Source organism: Takifugu rubripes, chromosome 8, assembly GCF_901000725.2.
Source record: "Takifugu rubripes chromosome 8, fTakRub1.2, whole genome shotgun sequence".
Classification (NCBI taxonomy): domain Eukaryota; kingdom Metazoa; phylum Chordata; class Actinopteri; order Tetraodontiformes; family Tetraodontidae; genus Takifugu; species Takifugu rubripes.
This window is the reverse complement of record NC_042292.1, coordinates 17881838-17901033: the sequence shown is the minus strand read 5'-3', so window position 1 is coordinate 17901033 and position 19196 is coordinate 17881838. Positions and strand designations below refer to the sequence as shown.

Genomic DNA, 19196 nt, shown 5'->3' with positions numbered 1-19196 from the left:
GCACCTTTAGCTTGTCGGCAGCTACAGAACGCCACCGTTGTGTTTAGCTCATTAGCACCTCCCCCAGGAACGCGTTCATTTGCATCGCTGCTTGTCAAACCATGTTAATATTGACAAAGATTTGTTGCTGTTTTAATCTCGCCGACTAAAAGGTATACAAATTGCTTGTGGCTGCTCGGGCCGCTGCGCTAGCGCTGCTTTCTGTGCCGCTGCGCCGCGGCGGGGGGGACGGGGGGGTGAAGGAAAACAGACTTGATGGCGTTGTGGTTTGAAATGCAAATAATTTGCATATTAAAACCACGGGCGGCGTGAAGACGCGTCAGTCTGTTTGACTTGCAGGGGCCTCGCCGCCGTAAATCTGAAGTTGTTTGCGGATGCTGCCATCTTGGCGCGCTCCGGGACGGAAAGTTGGCTCGGCGCCATTTACCGGCAGCTTGATGAGAGCGCAGTCAGGAGTTAATTAATACAACATCCCCGGGGCCGCTACGGCAAACCCTGGAGGCAGGAAGAGAGAGGAAAGGACAGTTGATGCTAGCAGGCCAGCGCGGCGAAGCGAGGCTAACACACCTGCAAGCGCGCTAGTTTTTTGCCAAGTCGTGACTTGAAAATGGTCAAATTCCAAAAGTGGCGCCGCGAAACGCCCGTTTTCCATTTAGCTTGCGCGTCAGCAAACGTCGCAGATGCAGCAGCGATACCGAACAATCGAGCGCTAAATACCCGAATAAAGCTAAATGGCGGGAGCTAAAGCCGGAGACTGAATCCCATTTTTAAAACTGCCTTCGCCAGCGCTTTCCTTTCGGCGGACGTTTAAGAATTTGCGGATAATTACCGTGCTGAAGCGCGTGTAGGAGTCGGAGCAGTCGTGGTGGGAGAAGATAAGACCGGCAGAGTCGCGGAGGGCGGGAAAAATGGGAAAAATAAAGCCGGTCCACCAGAGGCCTATCAGTCAGCCCTGAATTGCTTTATAATTACTCAGATGCGCAGACATAATTTCCTTCTAAAAATAATACAAACTTTCATTTCCTTCACTTAAACCCACGTGGGGGAGGGGTTCCGCCCCCCTCCCCCACCCCCATTTCCTCCGCGCTGAATGCATTAAGCTAACCTCTTCCCGTGTCGTCGGTGTGGCGCCGTGTTAGCGTAGCCTAGTTTCGGCACAGCGTGATCTGTTGCTCTCCGTTTTGGGATGGAGGAAGAATCCAAATCCTGACACATTGGGAACGCGACGCTCTCCGCTCGCTCTTCCTCGCTGGGAGCTTCTATTTGCACAGATTTCCCGAAAGTTCCCATTTTTTTGCGTCCCGTTTACCGAGTGGATGTTGTTGGCGTCTGCTGGCCTTAATTAGGCTCGACCCGAGCGCGGCGGCTGCCATTAACGAAAGTTTGGTTAATTCTTTTTAGGCCAAGTCGTGGGTGGAAGTTAAGGTGGATCTGCCCTAGTTTTTGTTGATTTCATGCGGAACGGAAGATGGAAAACGGAGCTGCCGGAGCTCGGCTCCCTCGTGTGCTCTTATTTCATTATTTGGAATCAGGTTGTAGGTGCGAGCGGCGTTTAATGCATCGTTGCTCAGAGGGACCGTTAAGGTGAGAATGGACCCGACGGGCCCGCTTTACGAGCAGCTAGCTTGTGCCCCCGTGTTGTAAAAGACAAACAAAGGCTGAAGGCGTAGCCGGCTAACACTTTAGCTCCGTAACAAGCTCGGAAAGGACAGAAAAGGTTGCGGCAGCAGCTTCTCCTCTGATGAAATATTGATGGTGCTGACTTTGATTTTGGAATCGGTACTTTTGATCCAGATCCGCTGTGGCAGAAGCCCCCCCCCCCTTCCCGAACAGCATCACCCACTTCTTCCTCGTCCAACAGTGTCCACCGACCGCTACCTTTGATCAGCCGTGCGTGAGCGGGTCGATTTGCGAGTCGTCGCGGATCCTCGGCGATCCCACGCGGCGTAAGCCCTCTCCGTGCACTTCAGGAAACGTGGGGAAAAACACGCGCCGATATCTAAAGAGCCAGATTTTAGTCACAAAGTAAAATCCCGAGGCGACGCTGTCAGCGTGGTCGTCTCCGCTTCAGCTCTTTGCAGGTTTTGAAGATCACTCTTGATGCTACGCTACACGCTTTCCCGCCTCCTTTATTCTCCGGAGAGTCAAGCGCTCTTCTTTTGTCTGCCCGTGGACGCGTCCGCCGCAGTGCTAATGGAGCAGGCAGCCGTCCGCCTGCCTGGCCGAAACTGTCTCACCTGCTAATTAGGATGCAGCGGCTAAAAGGATGAGTTGTCAGTGCTTGTTTGTTGTTGTTGTTGTTGGCTAAAGCTAGCAGCGTGGGTAGCGCTCGTCGCGATTGATGTCAACACGTAGCATCGACGCTGCGTTGTTTGGCGCTACGCACCTCCGCGCTGGCGAGCCCGGGCGCCACCGGGGAACCTGCATTAATTGGCTGATTGATAACGGCTCCTCGTTAATAATTGCCGTAATTGTATAAGCATGCGGAAACTGCAAACACGAACCGGAGCGATGACTATTATCGGGTTGATCACCGATAATTACTTACGAACTCTGCTCATTACCGGGGCCCTCCAGAATCCCCTCCTCCTCGCCCACCCCCCCATTCTCAACCCATCTCCGCTCTTTTTTCCTCCCCGGTCGGCTTTTTCCTTCCATCTGCTCTCCGCCTGTTCCGATGCCGCCTGGCTCCGATTTGTCCTCTCCCGTTAGCTTCTCCGCTACGCACAATTTCCCGCTCTGCTGATGGTTTTTTGGGTCTTTCTGGTCCTGAAAGATTAACCATCCCTTCTGCATCTACCGCTCATCTATCATCCTAATGGGGTGGGGGGGTGTGGGGGGGGGGGGGGCTAAAACAACAGTTTCCTGATGTGGGGACGACCGCGGAGGGACGGGTGGCGCGGCGGTTTCTGTTGTCAGGCTCCTTTTGAGGTTGAATATCGGCTTGTTGGAACATTTTAAACCCAGCTAGCTAGCGCTCGCGCACGATTGTGAGCGGAGATGTTTTGGTTCTGTATTTTTTTTCTTTCTTTCCGACATTCCGCGACTTTCGGACCGTTAAATGCTTCCCTGCACAGTGGTGCCGTGGTCGGTTGTGTTGCGCCCCGTCAGTCGGGCGGAGTGGGGGAAGTGGACGCCGGGAGGCCACCACATGCTCTCACAGCTCGCCTTCCAGCCTCCTACAGCGACACGCTTACACTCATCCACTCCGCAGGGGAAGTGTTGAGACTCGCTCGCTGACGTGAGAGCGCAAACAGAAACATTTAGCCGCCACGAGACCGGCAGCTCGCCCTCTGCTCCCCGTCCACCCAAGTCTGTTAGCCTTTAGCTTAGCTCAGCTCGCGTGATGAGGTTTTGGTGGCTTTGGTCGGGGGGAAAACCGCTCTACTGCCCCCCTCTCTACCCTTCTACCCCGCACAGACCCCCCCCCACCCTCTTCCCTTCTAAGCCCCTACAAGGCTCACCCCTCTCTACCCTTCTACCCCTCACAGACCCCCCCCCCCCTCTACCCTTCTACCCCTCACAGGCTCCCCCCTCTCTACCCTTCTACCCCATCACAGGCTCCCCCCTCTCTACCCTTCTACCCCTCACAGACCCCCCCCTCTACCTTCATACCCCTCACAGACCCCCCCCTCTCTTCTCCCCCTCACAAGTCCGCCCCCCCCCCCCCCCTCTACCCCGCAACAGCCCCCACTCTCTCTACCCCTACCTGTCCACAGGTCAATAAACGTTCCCTCATTGCTCCAGCCTTGTTTTTCCCTTTGTGGACTCCGTTTCTAAGGACTTTCCAGACCTCACAAACCTGCACCCAGACCTGGGGGGGGGGCGCTCGCCTACAAGACGTCCCGGTGTGTCCAGGCCTGCGTTTGAGCGGCTCCACATGAGGAGAATCCCGCAGCGCCTTCACACGACTTGGGGACGTTCTGTCATCGCCCGTGTGCACATCTTCTTTAAGGACGCCTGAGCGGGGTCAGTCGGAGGTGAACTGCTCGTACGAGTGGACGCCCGGCCGTGCCCCCAGCGACCTTTCCTTTCCGGCCTATTTGATTGGATTTTAGCACTCTCTTAGTGGCGCCGGCCTCTCAAATGGATTGCTGTCAGGGCGGGCGGACACGGCGAAGTGAAGGAAGTGACAGCACTCCGGCTCTTGTTGCTAGCCGACCGGAGGTCCCTCGTGCATCACCTCCGCGCCCCGCCCCCAAATATCGCACGCTTTGCCTCCTTCCCTAATCCGGGCCGGATCCGTCAGTGAGGGATCCGTGTCCGTCCACCGGACCCGTCTGCTTCTGTAAAACACCCTAAACACCACGTGCACACGCGTGAACACACACTTTCCAGTGTCAGCAGCCAAGTGGACGCCTGTCTGTCCGTTTCCGTCCACGTGAAACCGAATCCGGAAACCTGCGGAATCCCATTGACTCGCGCCACCAGAAAATGGAGCCGCTGTCGCCGGTAATCCTGGGAGAGCAGCACCGCGCGGAGGCTAAACCAATTACGCGTGCGTTTGCTTTGCATCGTGGGCGAGCCGGCGGGTCCACGCGCTCCTCTGACGGCACACGCTCCATCTCGGCTAATTTACTCCCCGGAAACGCCGAGGTGCGATTTGTACTGACACGCCAGGCGAGCAGATGGAGTCGTGATGCGATTCGATCCGCGACCCGGCGGACGCCTCCTGCGTTAAAATTCCCCACCAAGCCGAGAACAACTGGAAAAACTGCAGAACATTGCCAATTAATAGCCAGAAAACCAACAAAAACATCACGTTGAAGACAAAATGGCCTTTTTAAAAACATAATCTAATCCTCATTAGGGATGATTAGCATTTAAAAAGCTGATTAGCTTCCCTTTCTTCTTCTGATAATGGTCTGAGCCCATCTAAGCTCATCTCGCTTCCTTAAAACCGAAGTTATTCCGTTTAAAACTTCGCCGCGGCATTAATCCGCACGCCTGCGAGCGATAAATCCCGAAGATCCACAGCTAATCACGCTCAGTGCTGAGGGGGGGGGGGGTCCTCCCCCCTCCGATATAACCGCGCATCATGCTTTCACAAGCAATTAGCGTCGACGCAGCTCCGCTCTGGTCCGTAAACACCCTGCAGACACCGAGGGGAACATGTGGGACGCACCAGAACACGTATGAACAAAAGTCCGTCCGCTACTTCCTCGGAAGCAGCTCCGCCTTCCTGGACGCCGTTGAGGCACATTAAAGGTTGCTCAAATTCCAAGAAGCTAGCTCCACGTTACAAATGAGGCTAAGCTAACCGGGGTTGAAGCCCTGGAACTTCCCGTGACAACGTGGATGCGCGGTTTCGGCGAGGCTGACATATTTCCAACGGTATTCATTTACGGCGCCGTTGCCGGCGCGACGCCGGACGACAGTTTACTTGTAAACGGCGCTTTAATGACCAGCTGCTCGTCCTGAACTCTCACCTGAGCTAGCACGCTACAAAGCCTGCGCTTATCGCCGTCACCTTCTCGGCGTAGCATCCACTCATTAGCGGCCGCTGCCACAAATTATGCCTCAGCCAGGCTTTTCGCCGCTTTAACGAGGGGTCCGGGGCAGCAACGCGGTCCCCTCGCTATGCTGCTAATGCGCTAATGATTTCAGGCGTGAGACGCGGCTCCGCCTCGGCAGGTAGCGTCGATTCTTTGGATTTGGTCAAGCTGCCTTGTCGTTTAATCAGTGCTACTCGAGAAAAGGTCACCTGTCGGTCAGCCCTCGGCGGCGAGGAGGGTCACGTGTTCGCGACAGGAACTGTTGCTAGCAACGGAACAGGAGGAAAAAAGATCCGGTGTTCTCCTGCCTCGCTGTAGCTCAGGCTGCTGAGACGCGTCCTTCATTTGCTGAAGGTTGTGGGTTCAAATCCCATGAGGTCCATTTTTACAGGAACCGTTAAAAGGACGGAGATAAAAGCGCCACGAGCAGAGGTTCCACCACAACACCTCGGTGGTGGAGGGGAGAACGCGAGCGTAAGTCGCCAGTGGTGCCGGTTCGAATCCCGCCATGCCGGAGGTGGGGAAAGGAGGGGGCCGTGTCCCCTCCTGAACCTCCGTGGAGCGGCAAGAAGGGGGTTTTGCAGAGGTGTTGAGAGTCCTTTTATAGAAATGACGCTAGTTATTATAACACTTACAAAAAAAAGATACACAATGTAAATGCTTCTTCATAAATCTAATGGAAAAAGGCCACAAGTACCCAAAACATGTTGTCATGCTGGAAGATCTTAGCTTATTTATGGATTGACCCATGTTTCGACTGGCTTGATGAGATGTCAAATCAATCTTTATTTATATAGCATCTCTTACAATCAGAATTCTTTCTAGGCACTTTCCACCCTGACCCCCAACAAGCAACAGTGGCAGGACCGGGCTCATGAAGGGGGACCCTCCTGCTGATGGGGGGGGCTGAGGGGAGAGAGGAGAAGGGGGAGGAGGGGAAGAGAGGATAGGCAGAGATACATTAATAGTAGAAGCTGCTGGTATAACAGTAGAGTGGGTCAGCAGGGTCGGGGGTCAGCAGGTCAACATACAGCTATAAAGGTGGTGGTACCTGTAGATGGAAACAGGGGGGGGGGGGGGGGGGGGGGGGGGCAGAGAAACTATACAAGAAACAACATCATCAATGATCTTACTGAACACACACCAGGCAAGGCCATGCTAGCGCTAATGCTAATTAGTTTATGTATTTGTTTTATATGAATCATCTGTCCCTGTTGTTATCGAGTAACTCGAATTTGACGAGCATTCAATTTTACACCGTGCACAGCTACTACTGAGAAGACAGGAAGTGATGCAATACGTTACCTAACGACACCCCATCGGTGGTTTATACTGGTTGAGCCGGCGGCGCGTCGTGTCAACGTGACCTAAGAGAGAAGCGAGAGTCAGAGTTCAGGTCTCAGGGTTGGGTTCTTGCCACGCTCCAAACGTGGTGGGTTCGGGTCCCAGAACAAACTGGTCCCAGGTGAAGGACCAGACGGAGGTGTGGGTGATGAGGAGCTCCGTCGGCACCAGCCGAGCTAGGAACGTGCACGTGTTGACAGACTGGGTCTGTGCTCCGTCTGACCTTGGCAATTAATCTGAGTCACGACCCCCCCCACGTTTGGCTCCGCCCCTCCACAGTTTCCCAACAAACTCCATCCACGTTTCCTTGAGGCCTCCTGACAGAAATGTGCAATCGGGAGCCGCTGTCAAAACGCAAATCAGTATTCTGAGCTAACGGCTCACTCCTGCCTCATTAACGGCCGGGCTAACCGTTGCCACGGCAACGTGGCGGCGAGGCCACCGGGGTTCACCGTGTTGGCTCCCCCAGCTCTCCACTCCCTCCCACTTTAACCCTCTCCTCAGTCACGCAACAACCGTTGCCCTCTGCCCTTGATTCCAGGGGCCGACGACAAATGAGAACGAGAAAAACCTGCCATGCAATCTACACCCAGGCGAGCCGGGGCGGCGCCGCGGCGCCGAGCATTAACCAGGTTTTCAGGTGGAGACGGGCGCTCTCGATGCTAATGGCACTCCAGCGAGTGACCCTGACGGCTCGAAAACGAGCGCATTAAGTAGAACACTTAAATGTATAATTAGGCACTCGTTCCTCTGGAAGCGTCACTCCTCTCCAGGTTAAATTATTACGCCCGCGACGCAGCGGGGACGGAAATTATTAAATAAGAAAATAAATCCTTTGTCAATCAAAACAACTGCAGGCTGGGATGATGGGAAACGACGGCCTTCGACACAACGCGGACGTGTTTTCGCGGCATCAAAGCGTTTTCCGATCGTTGCAGACAAGACCTAGCGCCCCCTAGTGGCCACTTCCTTCTGAAAGAAAACCCAAAGCTAGAGCTTTAGAGGAGACAAGCAAAGCTAATTTGCGATGATGCTCAGCTTCTTTGCAGCACAATCACGTTTCACTGGTCCCAAATGCGAAGCTTTGATCCCGGCTAAATCAAAATGGCCGCCAGTTGCGCTAATTACCCGCCGTAGCCATAATTAATGCTAAAAGGAGCCTCTTCAGAATTTCATTACTTCTGATGCTTCTCTGAAACGGACTCTTACTGATCAAATGAGAAGGTCCCTCAGCTCCCCAGCCTCAGCTGGAGTCCAAAAGCCCCTCAGAAGACTTCGACAGCCTGGAGGCGTCGCATCGTGGCCCTCCTCCTCCCAATGAGGGGGGGGGGGGGTTATCCCTCTCACGCCTGTGCCATCTTTTATTTAGAATGCATCAAAAGCTGCAGCACGACCACGACAGGGTCGCTGGTCTGACAGCAGGCACAAGTGTGTGTGTGTGTGTGTGAGACGGGTGTGTGTGTGTGTTGCGGGGGGGGGGGGGTCTGTAAACAGCTCACATCTGTCCACAGCTAAACCTTCTTGTGTTTGCGATGGTGGCCAGCACATCCCACTCTCTCCGAGTTGCTCCACGCTGTCATTTCGACTGCGAGCTCCTTCACAGTGGGCACACACTCATTTACTGCGGCTTCAATGTTGCTAGGCTACCTCCCTTCTCCAGGCTGCTTTCTTTTTCTTTCTTCCTTTCTGTTTGAAAAATCTCCTGTTCAATAAGGCAGTTCAAGGGAGACCTGTGGGTTTGAATACCGAGCGAGATGAACCTGCAGGAGTAACTGACAACACTAATAGCCTTTTCCTTTTCTCCCGCAACGCGCTTTTCTTCTCTCGACTGGAGAAAAAAACGCGTCTACTTGAGTTATATTATTCCTATAGACACCTCTGGTTACATTTTCCTCATTTTAAAGTCTTTAATGGTTTGTTATGTACACTCCTTGAAAACGCATTTCTGCTCCCTCTTCCCACAAATGTCGTGACCCCGACACAATGGAAGTTCCGTTATTTGAACTCTTCAGGGCGCCGCCCCCGCCATCCCAGCGGAGCAGACACCTGATTTCCCCAGAGTCCCAAACACCCCCCCCCCCCCGCCGATGACCCGTCTACGGATGCTGCCAAGAATCCTAGAAACCCCCCTCGAAAGTCTAAATTAACTCAGACTAGCAAGGACACAACACCCTGGTCTGATGGTCCTCGCTACCATAACAACCAGTTAGCCAGTGGCTAAGCTAATACCACTCTTACCTCATTGAAAAGCTAAAACTTTGCTAAGGTCCGTTACCGTCTTCCCACGTTTGTTGTTGTTGCCAACAACAACCCAACATTCTGGCTCCTAACGATGTCGCTAACACCGACTTCGTGCCACCGGCGGCGTCTGACAGACAAATATTAGCTCAACAGGCGGCTTCCAAAAAAATTACCATCCGCTTGTTTCAACATCTGCGACGCTCCCGAGGAGGCGACGATCAACAAACCGTCAGCATTAATGCCGCCGAGGCTGGTGGGAAATTGGGAAATGAGGGCAACACGCTGCCGCTGCCAAACGGTGATCAATGTTCTGTTTGTACACGGCGGACGGGGAGCGCGCCGCCCCCCCCCCCCCTGAAAACAACAAGTCAATATTTCTGAAAGGGTGGATGAGACGCGACCATCTGCATTTACTACAACCGCCCTTCCGGTGCACCCGCCGCCGGGGGTTGGGGGGGGGGGGCAACGTTATGAAGACGGATGACGGCGTCGGCGAGGGACGCTGTTCGAGCATTTTCTCCTGCTCTATTTTCATTATCGTGGCTGATGTTATCGTTACTGCGGCCATTTCAGGAAGCGGTTGAGCTGCTCAGGCCGAGAGGCGGGAATCGCTAAATGGAAAACAAAGATATTGGAATTCCAGAGGTTGCATAATATCTACATTTACGCGTAATTGGACGCACACAGTGTGACCGCGGTGCCTCGTGAAGCCTCTATCGACTCGCGTGGGGACGGCAGCTCCCAAGGAAAGCGTTCCGAGGCTGATTTATCATTGCTTAGCGGCATTTGTAAAGTTAATGGCCTGGCGCCAACGACGACGCCGCCAAACCGGGCATGAAGGAAGGTTAGGACTCGGGGAACAATCTCAGCCGTTACGGGCCTTGTCACACTCGGAGGGCCGAGCGCCGGCCGTGAGCGGTAATCAAAATCCGTCCGCGACGCCGCGCGTTCAATACGGCGAGAGCGCGACACAACAAATCCAAATTAGCCCAAGTGGCGCAGCGCCGGCATTAGCAATGTTGCCACCCCGGCTCCCGCCCCCCCCACCCCTCGCTTGGCCTCCTTTAGGATGCCGAAAGCAGGCTGTGATAAATGCTACCGTTTAAATGGAAGCACTTCCTTCTACCCCCTCGCCACCTCTGGGGAGCGCCAGGTTGCCTCCATGCAGATTGATATCGGGGGGCTCGGCCATATCTCCTGACTGATGGTCTGCCTGGATAAAAAATGAACTTTATTCCCAGCTTGCGAGCGATGATTCATGCCTCTCTCCCCTCCTCCCCAAAAAGCCATTCCGCGTACACCTTCGCCGCAGTCCATCATCTTCCACCTGCAGCCGCTCCGGGAAAAAAAAAGGGAGTGTTTGCAGATCATAAAACAACCAGCGCCACTATTTTCACATGCTGAAGTTGTTCACTGCAGAAACCAGGCGTAGTTAGAACCTTGACAGGGGCAGAACCTCCTTCCTAATTAAGCTGACGAGGGTCCTTAACGTGCTAATCAGTCCTCCTGGAAGGACCCTTTGGAAGCCTCGTTCCTGAGGATACTCGAATCGCTCGCTCGCCTCTTCTTGGCAGCCATTTGTTCCCGACAGAGTGACCATCTCTGTTTTTCCACCACGTCCACCGTTCCCGCCCTCCTATACGATGATGAGTGACAGGCGGGCAGAGGCACCCGGGTCACATGACTCACCGTTTCCATTCTGTTCCGCCTCATCGCTGCGCTAAAAATCATGCTAGGCGCTGCACTTTCCGCTCCAAAAGTGAGTGGGTAGTGTGGGAGGTGGCGGTGGAGAAAAAGAACGCAGCCCTGCCTCGGATTCCGATTAATATGCCATCTGAAAGGCAAAATGCGCAGAAGGGGATAATTGCTAATAAATTATCTTTAATGTCTGGCTTCCGCTGCCAAAGGAAGACAAGCGGCGCCTGATGGCATCGCAACTCAAAGGAGAGAAAACGTTTTGACAGTTTGACGCATGTTTCCTCTGTATCGCTTCAGACGATTTGCATGCTAAACGCGCACAAATCGTCGCAATTGAGTCCTCAAACTTTGACGAGGAGTCGAAGACGACGCTAAAAGCATTTTTTTTTTTGTTTCGGGTAGGGTGTCGATGGCGGCGGACTGGCTTTCCCCTAATTGCGCGCTATAATAGTGACGGATCGGAGACGGATAAAGCTAATGAAAGAGTGGAAAAGGACAAGCAGACGACATCCCGTAATCATCAGCTCAAATCTGTATTTCAAAACAAGACAAAGGTAAAAAAAATAAATAAAGAACTACGGCAAAAAGGACTTCGGGATCTTCAGCGTTTTCCGTGAAAAACGACTGCGAGGGAAAGTAAAAACAAGACAACGCTGCGAATATCTAATCCGTCCTCAGAACAACGAGGCTCCTTTTCCAAGGATCAGCTTAACCTTGAGAGTAGCAGCGCTAAAGCTAACTCCGACGGGATGAAACACAAACCGATCTTTTTTTACGAAAACGACCCCGTTTCCATTCGCGTTGGTCTTTTTTAAGCGCTACGGCCCAGCAGCCACAAAAACCAACACCGGCACAACAGAAACGAGCAGATACATTTCTATCCCAGCTTGTAGCTATAGCATTTGCAGTGATGCTGTAACTATGGAAATGCAAACCTACGCGAGGTACTTAGCCTAATGAAAGTGCTGCTAAAGTGCTCTCCTGTCCGACCTGATTGACTGAGCAACCTGCAGAGCACAAAATAAAACATCTTTGAGAAAATTGGTGCGCAAGGTTAAATCCAGATTGATTGAACTCTCGTTACACACAGAGCTTTGCTTCTTAAACTTTAAGAAACTTGAGGTTTTCCGACACAAGTCAACATTAGCAATGACATCGACGGTAAGAGAGCAACCAAAATAGACTCTAGCGGTCAGGAACTCGAGGGAAAAATTCTTTAGCATCCAAGGTTTTGCCTTTATAGCGATGTAAGTACGTTTAATCACCACCGAAAACATGATTTTTCCGTTGATTTTCACAGGTTTTAATTTCACTTGAATCCGCTAGCTAACTGCGCAGCATTAGCTTTGAGAACTTGGGGCGACTCAGCTGCTTCATACTGAGCCTTTGATCTGGGAACTTTTTCCTCATATGTTTTCCGTTCAAATGGGAATAAATTCTGAACATTAACATTTTTCGCTGTCTCAGTCCGAAACTAAACGGTTTTCATCATCGCTAGCAACGGCGGCACAAAGGTGTTGAAATTTCATTACATTAAGAGAAAAAACGAGCTTTTGTCATCTAATATTAAATATATTCATCTTTAACCTTTTGAGTTCAGGCTAAATGAGATTAGCATGTTGTCACGCACATTAGCGCCGCTTCAAAGTGTTTTTCCAGCTCTTCGAGGTAAAAGCGGAGCTAAAATTCACCCTCTTCTTCTTCTTCTTCTTTTCCTACGGCTGGCTGCGACCTTCTCAAGGACGTCCAACACCCCCGGTCAGCTATAACCTCGCAACTTCACAGGACGCCTACGAGACCTTACGTAACCGTTGGACGGTAGTTAAACCACAAATTGAAATCGAAGCTCCGACATTTGAGAAGTTGTCAGCTCGAGTCTGATAAACACATCAGAATCGAGACGTTCCTCCAGGAAGGAGACCTTGAGTTTGCAAATCTGGCGCTTCGGCAGCAACAAACACCTTCGCTGGAAACAGATGGCACCTGATAGACACCGAGGATCGGGGGGAGGAAGAGGGGAAAACACTGGGAAAAAGGAATCAAATGAGTCCCCGGAGGCAGAGGCAGCCCCCCCCCCCCCCCCTCCCCCCGTGCCCCCTTCCTCGAACCTCCCAGGCAGAAAACATCCGTCCATTTTAATTTTTACTGACGCGAGCAGACGCGCAAAAATAACAGCTAGCCCAAATGGACGGGAGCGGGTGGGGTCGCAGCTTGTGTTTCGGGGGGCTCGGAGACGATGCGGCGCGGGTCGATTAGCCGAGACTAGCGTTACGTAAAAGGGGAACTGGCAGGAAGGTCAAACGGGCGCACTTACACAATCTGTCCCCAGAAAAAGAGCAGAGGGTGACGCAAAGGAGCACAGAGTCCGCCGACACTCGTCTCAAAGGAGGACTGATTGATGAGGATGAAAGTGGGAGGGAATCCGGACGGATCTGAATCACCGGGGCGGTGACGTGGAGCTCGCCGCAGAAAAGGATAAAGAGGAAAGAAGCAGGAGGCTAAAGCTACAAGGGGAGCATCAAAAACGTCGGTGGCCGTCACCCCGGTCGGGCCCTGAACCCGCCGTCAGGACTCGCTCTCTTGTTCCGTCTGAAAACTAACCAGAACACACTGGGGGGGGGGGGGGGGCTGACCTAAAGGGACACGCTGGAAGAATAGACTCTGACGAAGCAAAGGGAAATATCGACATGTCGGGACAAAGACGCTAAATATATTTCGTCCCCGGTCCAGTGATGTCCAGCAAGGTGAAGAACACGGAGAGAGAGACGCAATTAAGCTCTTTTCCCGCTCGACAGCTATGTGACAGCGTGGGTGGAGACCGCGAAAAGTGTCACCGCTAACCGCACAACCGTCAACAGCGGCTAATTGGTTTACAGGTAAAAATAAGCACGCTGGTGCGGCCGGCGAGAGGTCCAAGGTGAGCGGGCGATAACAAGTGATGGGCTTAATTGTTTACTGACAAACTTTGAGCGAAACGAACGCCGCCGGAGGGTGAAACGCCGGGTCAAGCGTTTGTCATCAACAAGCACCGCTGAAGCGGCGGAGAAATGATGCCCTTTAATCTTTGCTGCTAACTCAGTTAGCCTAGCGGGTGAAATAAAGAAAAAGGTTGTGGAGGATCTCAGGTGGACTCTCAACAGTTCGTCCAGTGTTTCCGTATGTTGAGTTGCTTCTGTGAATCGTTTGACCTCATCTGAGCAGCGAGGAGAGGCCGCCTGGCGTTCGCCAGCGCTAATCAGCTGCACGCCGGCGCCCGCCCTGGTGCGTTTGGTGCCGCCATCTTTGAAGCGGCTTCCAATAGCAAAAATTACAATCGTAACGCACAGAAAGCACCTGGAATGGTGACATTTCTTGGATTAGCATAGCCGGTGCTCACATACGCTAACATCTTCTTACACTGGTCATGTGAGCTGAGAGCGAGAAAGCCCAAAATCGAAGATTGTGCTAAACCATTTTAAGCTAGTCCTGTTTTGGGTACCCGCAGGATCTTTTGCTCTTTAATGCTTCTCTTCCTGTTTCAGGCTAGAAGGTGGGAGCGAGACGCCGTGATTCCGGTCTCGGTCCTAAAGGAAGATTTACCTTTAGCATTCAGATGCACCTTTCCGGGCGCCTAATGGCTTCCGCTAAGGAAGTCGACGTCAGGCAGAGAGTCTCATCACCGCGACGCCGAGTGGCTGCGACTGGCTCCACTAAAGAACGGCAGCGAGATCCACTTTTAAAAAAAAGACCCAGTTTACCTTCATTTTCCAGTCCAAGGAGCACAAATGGAATTCAAAATGAAAATGGTGCATTAACAAAGGAAGCTATGACTCTTCCCGATAGCCCTGAAATTCTAGAGTCGATGCCTAGCTTATTACGCTTTATGAGAGCGGGGAAAGAGCCTCTTTCAACAGATGCTTCAATTTCCACGAGAAAAACAGGAGAGCGGAAAACCCAGGCGGCAAAATCCGCTTCCTCTCTTCACGGCTGCCATTTTGTTCTCCAAATAGGACGTTGAAATGCTAATTATTAAGAGGAATGGGACGACAAATGTGTCGGTTGGTGCAACTGGAATTAAAGTGACTTCAAAGCAAACCCAAGCTGCAGCTTTGCTTTGCTCTTCTTTGATGTGTCACAAAGGAATTGTGCCCGTAAACGCAGGTGTGGAGGAAGTGCGCCCGGAATATAATTGTACACTTCCGCCTCAAAGGTGGAAAAGAAAGAAGTCTCCTGCCGCTTGAAGGTGTTTAGCTTAAGGCGATAATTAGAGTTAACGCAGGGAAGCTGAAAATACGGGAACAATCAACGGATTGGGGGAGCGAAACATCTGTTTTCACAGCTCTCGTCTCACCTCCGAAGTTAGAAAACGCCGTCGCTCAATCATGTCGGGCAGAAACGTGCAAGAACTTACAGCAATTTTCACAATAAAACTCCACCGTTGTCGTGCGAGCATTTGGTTTTTCTCCACCTGAAGTATCTGACAATACTCACAGACCTAACTCAGCTACTTCATTAGCATTCATTAGCATAATGAGTTTCTGTTAACAGCACCACGGTGGTGTTATTAGCAATTGTACTTTTACATTAATTAGGTCAAACTGCGTTTTCTTGAGCATTTAAACACTTTTGTCCCTCTTTGTGAGTCAGTGGTGAGAGGAACCACTTGGCTCATCCCATAATAACGATGTTTCAACGATAAAACTGATAAAACCTGCCTTGACATACAAAAGATAGCGTCACAACTACCAACAGAGCGGCTCACTTGGATTTTTCCTTCTAAATAATTTTGGTGGTATTTTCGGCTCATGCTAAATGCTACAAGTAAGCAAACATTTCTGCTAGCAATTAACGCTATTTAAGGGGATGGAATGGTTCGCCTCCATTCGTCCCGACCTACGTGAATCCTCTAATTTGTTACCACGGCAACAGCACAGATAAGCATATTCCCAATGGATCATTTACAGTTAGAGAGCTGTGTGAACATAAGCATTAGAGAGAAAAATACATTTCAACAAACAGCATCAGATGCTACGACCGGATAGCCGCCGCCGCTATAACAGGAAAAACTGGAAAGCTAACATACTGCTGTATTTAGCGTCTGTATTAACAGAAGGTGAATTAAGCCTCTGCTAATCTGACCTCATGAAGCTAATTACTTGCATGAGTGGCTCATTTCGGCGACACTAAATTGAACGCTTTAACTTTAGCGTCCGTCCTAATTCGCGGGCTATTGCGTCGCGAAGCTGCAGCTCGGCACGAGACGCTCGCCGTAGCCGCCGTTTGACTCGAACTCGCCACGCGTTTGCCGCCCCGGCCCCCTCGACAAACTGGCGAGGACGAGCTCGATGCTTCGCTAACGTTTCATTCAAATATTTGCTTTTCTCTCGGAGTCGAAGCGACACGACAGACGCTCCCAAAAAAAAAAAGAAGAAGAAAAAATCCACCCGTCATCCCGACCGGCAGACTGAAATGTTTCCCTCCCTGACAAGGACTTGCCGACAGAAAATAGCCTAAAGATCCCAACGGTCCTGTCAAACCACATCCGCCGCTAGATGGAGTTGGCGGCGGCGCCTTATGAAACCCTCCGCATGTATAATTCCCGTGTTCGTCTTGTGACGAGCAGACACATCTAGGACTCCGCTCCAACCGTCTTGTTCCCTCCAGAACACCCTGGCGGAGTCGCTTTCTTCCCTGGAATAACCCAGCTCACCGCCGAGGCCATGTGATGCTCGACAGGCGGTTGGAAGTGGCGCCGGCGCCGCTCTCCTCCCCTCTTTTGCTGTCAAAGCTGAAGCGCCGCGGCGGGCGTGACTAACCAGGGCGCCGTACTTTCTAATGACACCAGCGCCGAGGCTGAGTCGATGTGACCTGACAGTCTTGCCGAAATCGCAGCCTTTCGATTTAAGTTGCTCTGAGGAGCGTCGACAAATCCACGGGAGGAACATTAGAGCGCGCCGTAGGTGCGGGCTCCGCCTCTGAGAACTCGTTACCGGGTGTCTTCCTCCACGCGGCGCCAGGCTGAGCTTAATTCTGGTTCTGCCCTTAAACTCCCGACTTGTGAGGACCAGCCAAGTCTTCATTAAACACCCAGGATAACCGCGTCCGTCGGTGGTAAAGTGCCCTTCCCGAGGACAAAAACGAGAATATCAAAGCGCCCCAATGACGGGGCGAAGGAAGAGAAGGTACCGGGCAAAAGCAGAACCCTGCCCACCACGGGGAAAATACAAAATGCTCTCCACTGGGTGTCTTTGTGGTCGATCAAACACGTAAACGCGCCCCTGGAAATGGGCCCCTCAACGGATCAGGACACGCTTGTTCGCTAGTGCACGAACGTTGTCCAGCTACCCCAAAAGTAGACAAAACGCCCCATCGTGCATTTAGCAAAGCCTTAAAATGCTTCAGAAGACAACTTCTAGACCCCATGAAGCTGTCCAGAGGACCGTTTCAGAAGGACACGTTGTCCTCAAGGTGTCCTTTCATCAGACGGTCCAGTAGAGATCCTGGTAATCTGTCCAAAAACAGCACCGACACTGTTCGACGAGGGCAAACCGTCAGGTCTATACAGTGTCCTCAGCAGACGTGGAAGACAACGTGTCCTCTAGGGTTCTTCTGCAGTACCTAAATGTCCCCCCTGCTGTCTCCACTTCCTGTTTTGAGGGCTCCTCTTCCTGTTTTTGGTTCAGAATGACACGGGTTAAGTGCACTCCGTCGCATTTTCGCTTCGGATCTCCCAGCTAATCACTCGGCAAATAATCGCTCTTTTTGTCCACTGGTGAAATAAACGCCGTTATTTTTGGACAAAGAAGACGAGGTTTGGTAAAAGAAGAGGGAAAAGTGTCGTATTTTAGAGGAAAACCAGCCTTTCAGCAGCTTCCTGTCGGATGTAGTCGATATTTTCACCGTGTTCCATTTTTGTTGCAGAAGCTATTAGTTATATTGTGATAGACACCTTTTTTCCTGGCGTCTGTGGCTTCAGGCGCTTTTATTTCTCAATATTGGCTTCCTCGAAAAGAGGGGGGGGGGGGCAATTTAATCAAGACTTGGAGATCTAAACACCGGGGGGACGGTGCAAGACGGTTTGGACCGATGATCAAGAGGCTGGAAGGAGAAGTGTGTGATTTCTGCTCCATGATTGGAGAGGAACTGTAGCTCAGCCGGCCTGATACTTGAGGGCGGGGGGGTGGGGGTGGGGGGGTGGTGGTGGGGGGGCTGCAGAGCCGTCGGTTTATGTGTCTGTCAATGTCATGTCATCTCAGGATCAGGGTTCAAGGCGAGCAGCAATGATGAAGGGGGGGTTGTACATCGCTGAGAGGGTGCTGGTAGGTCGACGGACCTTCAGCTGTGTCGATGCTGGTGGATTTTTTACCCTTCACCGAGTTGAAGGATCGCAAACAACATGGAGGGTATGATACGGGGGGGGGGGGGGCAACAGAGGTGCGAGAGGAGCGAAAATGGCTGCAGAACAAAAGCTGCTCAAACCTGCAACACAGGGTTTTTAATCCGATGAAGTATAAAACGACATTATTTCACCATAATGATGAGCGCGTGGTTCGGCTAGCTGCATGTAGCACCTGTATTTAAACCATATTTTCCCAAGACAAACGCACCAGGAGCCACCTATAAATCCACCCGAGCATAAAACAACCTTTTCTCTCCTGCTAGAAAAAAGAAGCCAATCAGCTGTAAGATGAAAGCTAAACAGCGTAGCTGTTAGCTGCACACGCGCTACCACAGAAACGACTAAGCAGTTGTCCGTTGCAAACCCGGCCCATCATAAGTGCCTGAACTTGAGAGCACTTATCTGTTAGCAACGTGCTATTTAACAGGAGGACTTCAACTCCCCTTTTCAGCGGTTTGCCTCCTAAATGGCAAGCTAAGCAAACAAGTCAGACTAGCGTACGAGGGCGCGGGAAAAGTGTGTGAGAAATGCATTTGCTGAGCAGATCTCAGATCATTTTCCTTCAGAACTGCAGCCACCCACAGGCTTCAGAAGCTCCAGCTGGCAGGCGATCCTGAGGAGAACAGATTCTACCCCAGCAGGGGCCACAGGGATGCAGCAGGAGCGAGTAAAAGAAGCTCATTCTGTTGATTAAATTTAGTTGATTTAGCCGCTCGGCTTTCTCCGGGGCGACGCCGAGCTCGCAAATTACAAACTTTAACGCTGGATCTTCGCCGCATTTGTCGGTAAATTTGTTTAAGTACGGCTGGGTTCTGATGCTGCGACGCGCAGACGACGAGCGATAAAAGCTTTAATAATTCATGCGGGGAAAACGCTAGCTTTCAAACGCAGCTTCCTGTTTGCCACGGAGGCTTTAAGAGCTTTTTTTCTGTAGGCAAACACACAATAATGAGGTTTAACACTGAAAAATAAACAAATTTGATTAAGAAAATGTAACTTAATAAATAATGTTTCATCAAAAATACTTGGTCTATTTGTTG

At 51.7% G+C, this 19196-nt stretch overlaps 1 long non-coding RNA gene across 1 annotated transcript in view; it reads right to left on the bottom strand.

The window, feature by feature from the left end:
* Positions 1–6168: 6168 nt before the first annotated feature.
* The window catches only part of LOC115250850 (uncharacterized), a 50380-nt gene continuing 37352 nt past the window's right edge, over positions 6169–19196 (bottom strand). Inside the window, exons 3-4 of the long non-coding RNA XR_003889413.1 lie at positions 6801–6862; positions 6169–6401 (exon numbers count right to left, since the gene is read on the bottom strand). This is a non-coding gene — a long non-coding RNA (uncharacterized lncRNA). The remainder of the gene's footprint in view (positions 6402–6800; positions 6863–19196) is intronic.